Source organism: Pipistrellus hanaki (genome assembly GCF_964339955.1).
Source record: "Pipistrellus hanaki genome assembly, chromosome: 7".
NCBI classification, from domain to species: domain Eukaryota; kingdom Metazoa; phylum Chordata; class Mammalia; order Chiroptera; family Vespertilionidae; genus Pipistrellus; species Pipistrellus hanaki.
In genome coordinates, this window is record NC_140509.1 from 56900150 (window position 1) to 56906149 (window position 6000).

Consider the following 6000-nt stretch of genomic DNA (forward strand, 5'->3'; position numbering starts at 1 on the left):
TGTCTATGTAGTAATTAGATTCCATACTGGTTCTCAACATTGGGTGTATATTAACAAGTAAGTAACGATGCCTGTGTCTACCCTGAGAGAATTGGATTTAATTGGTCTGAGGTATGGTCTGGGTTTTCAGATGGTTTTAAAGCCTCCAAGGTGATTCTACATAAAGTCAATACTGAGAGCTACCAAAATGCAAGAGAAAACGTGTCCATATAATTTGGAAATCAATGGACTCTTTTGCAACATCTCTTAAATTGGAATTGTGTATTGAGGGAGAGCAAATTAAGAACCACAATGAAATATCACCACACATCTGCCAGAATAGCTAAAATAAAAATTAAAAAAAAAACCAAACTAGTAGTAAACCTAAACACTGGAGGGCACACAGAGCAACTGGCTCTCTCCTGCATAACTGGCAGGAATGTATGGCAGTTTCTTATCAATCATGCACACACCATGCAGCCTAGTATTTATGCTCCTGGGCACTTAACGCAGAGAAATGGGAATGGAAACTGACAAAGTCCCGTATACATGAGTGCTCATAGCAGCTTCAGTTTTAATAGCCCCACATTGAAAACAAACCAAGGGTCCTTTAATGGGAAAATAGTTAAACAGATATTAGTATGTGCATTCTATGGAATGTTACTCAGCAATGAAAAAGAATAAACTGTTGACACTGCAACAATTTGGATGGATCTCAAGGGCATTATGCTTAGAAAAGAAAAAAAAAGCCAATCTTGACAGGTCAAATACTATCTGTTTCTATTTACATAATATTGAAATTAAGAAACAATAGAAATGGAGGACAGAGTAGTAGTTACCAGAGGACATGAATGGGTATTATTACAAAGAGGTAGCCTGAAAGATTTTCTTTGTGATGGTTACACAAATCTGTACATGGTATTAACTTGTATAGAACTACATGCACACACACACACACACACACACACTCAAATGAGTGTCAGGTAAAAAGTGGTGAAAACTGAATGTATTGTACTACAACCATATCAAATGGCACCGTGGAAGCTGTGTAGTGGGCTGATGGAATTCCATGTACTATTTTTGCAACTTCCTGCGGGTCTACTATTATTTTAAATGTTTAAAAATTATAGTATATATTGTTATTCATTCGTGGTATTATTTAAAATTTCATGCATTTATATTTAGAGATCTATATTAATAAAAGGGTAATATGCTAACTAGACCAAAGACCTTCCGGACATCCTTCCAGACAAAGCCATGGTGGTGGGGCCGAGGCAGAGGCAGTTAGGCGAGAGCAGGCCAGCAGGGAAGGGAGCAGTTGGGGGTGAGCAGGCCAGTGGGAAGGGCAGTTGGGTGCAGCAGGTCGGCAGGGGGGGCAGTTAAGGGTGATCAGACCAGAATGGGGGCTGTTGAGGATGATCAGGCTAGCATGCAGAGTGGTTAGAGCAATCAGGAAGGCAAGCAGGCAGATGAGTGGTTAGGAGCCAGCGGTCCCAGATTGTGAGAGAGATGTCTGACTGCTGATTTAAACTGGCAGTCGGACATCCCCCGAGTGGTCCCAGATTAGAGAGGGTATAGGATGGGCTGAGGAACACCCCCCCCCCACCTGCACAAATTTTATGCACTAGGCCACTAGTTTAAGTATAATCACAGGGTCTCATAATTGTCAATATGTAGTGAAATTAATTCATCCAAATAAATATTTCAGGGTCTTCTAGATGCAACATTAATGAAGTTTAATCTTCTCACCCTTAATATTATATTGTCTATCCAGCCTAGCACAGTGACATATATGTAGTAAGATCTCAAAAAATGCTATCATTTGACTGGCCTTATAAAGTTTGTATGGTGATCTGCAATAGGTTCCTTATTTATTTAAATGCTGCATTTTATTTACTGTGCTTTCTTTCTCTGAAGGCTATCAAATGAAATTCATAGTGTGTGTGTGTGTGTGTGTGTGTGTGTGTGTGTGTGTGAAATAATCACCAAGCTTAAATTTGTGGGGAGGAGGGCAATTTTCTTAATGCTTTCTACTTGGTTCAACATTCCCAGACAGCAATTACAAGCTAAATATCATTTCAGTAAATGAGAAATTCTTGGTTTCATGTCCTGATTGGCTTTATGACACAAGAAGGTTAATTGAGAGGCTTCTGTAGCTTATTTGGGTAATGATGAGCAGCTGCATAGATTATACCTCCCTGCACCTCCTACATCATTTTGACCCAACAGCACCCCAACATTGAACTGCTCTGCAGTCCCTGGTAGCAGTTATTTCTGGGTGAGCATCATAGGAAGCCAGAGGGAGACAAAAAGCCTGAGAGGAAATGCCCAAATTGGCAGTGGTTTCCCCTCTTCCCCACAACAATCGTAGCTGCAGGATTTGATTACTGGAGTTCCAATGAACTGTATGTACTTAACTGAATCTTTATCCCACGTAAGTGGTGCCACCCATGGCAAAACTGTGCTTGCCTAATACAAAGACACTAAATGGCAGAATTTTATATTCCCAGCATCAGAATAACATTGCTGATTTCAGTAGCAAAGAGAAAAAATGCTTTGAAGAGCTTATAAAGAGCTTTACTTGTCATACCATCTCTTTAATAACAACAGCTAATATGCTCAAACACTTATTAGGGGCATTGCACTAAGCATTGTACTAAATGTTGCACATGTATTATCTCAGTTAATCCGTTCCATAACAATAGGATAGGATTATTATGCCTCCGCTAAAGATATTGCCTAGAGCACTTACAAAGCTTGACTAAGGGTCACAAAGCCAATAGGTATTCAAACCTGGACTCCATTGAATCCAGACCCATCCTTCCCCAGAGACTCCACTCATCCTAACAGGTAGGTTTTCAGAGAATGCTGAGAGGCGGTTGCCTGGTAGAGTAGTTAGTAGGCAGCAGTTGTTTTTCTAGTTTAGTTACCAATTGGCCAGGTGACCAAATGGAAACCAGTACTCTCTCTTGTTATCTACATGCATATTTGAGGTGGCCTGCTTTTTACTGTGTGGTGTGATGCTGCGGTGTTTGCTAGGGAGACGAGATTTTCAGGTAAACGCAACTTGCTTAATAATAAAGGAAGACTGTGCTAGTGAGGCTGTGTAGATGGAAGATGGATGTGACTTTGGTGCCCCTCTTGCTGGCTTCTGCTTATCCAAGGCTCCTCTTCCCCAGTTTTTCATCCCATTGTCTGTTTTTTAAAACGGTCCCTTTTGCCTATCTTATCTTTTCTGCAAGAAGTAGAAAAATAGGTTAAGAGGGGCCTTTGGAATCAGACAGACCTGGCTTCAAGTCCCAGTGGAGGCACTTGCTAACTCTTAGATCTACATTTGGTCAAATAAATGTCTCTAAGCATCAGTTTCCTCATCTGTAAAATGTGAGTAACAACGACACAGCCTTTCGGGTTATTGTGAGAGCTAAAGGAGATGGTTCCTATAAAGCCCTAGTCCCAGCAAGTGAAAGTGCTCAAATGTTAGTAGCAGATAATCTTCAACAGAACACTTCAACTCCACTCATTTCTAATCCATTATACCTGCGCTTCCCATAATTTGGAATTCCGTTTTTCTTCACTACTCTCTGAGCTTCCTTAAACTCAAACATATACTATTTGGCAACTATGAAGACCAGGTGTGTGTGTAGTTCTGTGCAATTTCAAACTTATATTGCTCTGTATTCTAGTTGCCAAGCACTGTAACAACCACCACTTTCTTAATTCTTCCTTCTCGATATATTATTTAGCACCTGTGTAAACCTATGCAGCTGTGCTCAGCTATGTATAAATATCCGTCCACGTGCTTCTATTACATTTATTTATATGATTCTGTGTACAGCCAGTTGTACTATTAAATTATAAACTCCCCAGGGCGATGGGCCATGCTTTCTTCTGCAACTGGTCTGGATGTCTTTCCAAGAATAGCTTTCTGGCAGACTGAAATTTCAACATATAGTACTGTTTTAATAAGATGTCAATGACAAGTTTCCAAACATTATGTTCTTATCTAAAGCATATTTCTTTTAAAAAGTCAGCAATAGCCAGCTTTCTATAGAAATGTCAACTTGGGGACTTTGAGTTGGTGACTTTTCACATTAAAAAATTAAAAGAACAAGTCTACAATTTGAGGGGTGAAAGTCCACAATAAAGAAAAAAAATGGTTTAGTATTTGTTTCCTTCAAGAAAACTTTAGACCATATTTCCTCTGGTCCATGAAGTAATTGATGTAGTGGATTAAGAAAATATCATCATGCATGCATGCTAGTCATAATAATAATAGCTACACTTTTAGAGCTCTGAGTAGACACTAGGTGCCTTGCTAGGAGCTTGGTTTGTCTTGACTCATTCAATCTTCCAGCACTCCCATGAGAAGGCGCCATGTTCCTCCTCATTTCACTTACAAGGAAACTAAGGTTGAGAAAGGTTTACCCATTGTTCAGGATGCAGCTAGAAAGTAGTAGAGCCAGGCCATGTTAATTGCTGACCTAAACTGCCTCTTCAACAGAGAAACAGTTTTTAGATGAGCTCTAAAGATCACTGCAATGTTCTTCTTTTCTTCTTCCACAAGACCACCTCGTTCTTGACTGCCCCCCTTCCTCCAAAGGAAAGGAAACTCAGTCGGTATATTCATGATTAAGCTTGCTTAGTGTAGATAAATAATGACAACTGCAAGGGTTATGGATGGTTTGCAAGGAAAACTAAGGGGGGAGGGGGAGAAACAAAAAAGAAGCTTCTCCCAGGTTGTTTGCTTCCATATGGGCCTGTCCTCCAATGGCCTGGCTCACCATTCACGGCAAGCTGGTGACAGCCTCAAGGGAGTTCTATCCTGTCACAGGGAAGCCATGAGGGAACATGCCTCACTGCCTTTCAAGAAGAAAGACAGGAAATACCTTTTGCTTTCTCTCTCTTGTATCCTTTTCCCTTTCCCCTCCTCCTCAGCTCTATTCTTGTGAAATAAGTAACAGCTAACTTCACTCAGGCTCGGGTAACTTGAGCCCTCCCAGAAAGCTGTCTGAGAATGCTGGCTCTAAACACACGCACCACACGCAGCTGCTCAGGGCCTGCTCCCTGGCAGCCTCACAGCTCCGCCTGGTTCTCAGGCCCCAGCTATTCAGAGCTAGCCTCTGGCCTGCAGGAAAAGCCAACTCTCACCATACAAACATCCAGCAGGTCTCTTCCAACGCCAAGCATCCTGTGAGTCTCTCAGCCTTGAGCTGCAGGGCATCTAAGAACCTCGCAGTGGAGTCAGGGCTATGTTGTGGCTGATATTTAGAATTCTTACAGTTGTTCTGTTTTACAAGAGTACGGAGAGTTTCCAAGTCATAGCAACGTGCTGTATTCTATAATGTGACCTTGGAGGCCAGCAGAGGGATATATGAAGATGCTAATAAGGTTTAGACTTCAGGCTCCTCACATGCCTAGCTCCCAACAGGGGCTCTGCTGCATTCATAATTTATAATCGTGTTCCATGTTCTAGTTTCTTAAAGAGGTCTCCCAAATTGTATAATCTTCAGGCCTCTTAAAATCTGGATCTTGCCCAGGTTGTGTGACTTTTTGATCACTAGTTCCACACCAGGTTTGACTTAAGAAATTCAAACGCTTGAAGGCTAAATATGAAAAAGTGCAGATGATATGAGCAGTTACCGCTTCTTGAGATTTTAATCTATTGGGCACTGTTTTAAGCATCTTTCTTATATTAACTCCTTCAATCCTTACTAGGCAAGTGAGCTTCATTGTCAGCCCATTTTTAGGATAGGGATACTGATGTTACATAATGCCTTTGGGGTCCAGCTAGTGAGTGACAAAGATTGGACTGGAGCCCAGGGCTCTGAATCCTGAGCCTGTGCTGTTGGCCGCTGTTTTATGCTGGTTGGTGTGAAGTGAGAGTTTCTATCTTAATGCTGGTTCTTTTGTTCGGCATTAAGTCCATACATTTCTTTTTCCTTCATCTACTCATAAAAAGATTCTATCTCTCTGCTTTCCAGAGATGAAACTGGATTTAAACATGTTTTTAGTAGGAGAGTA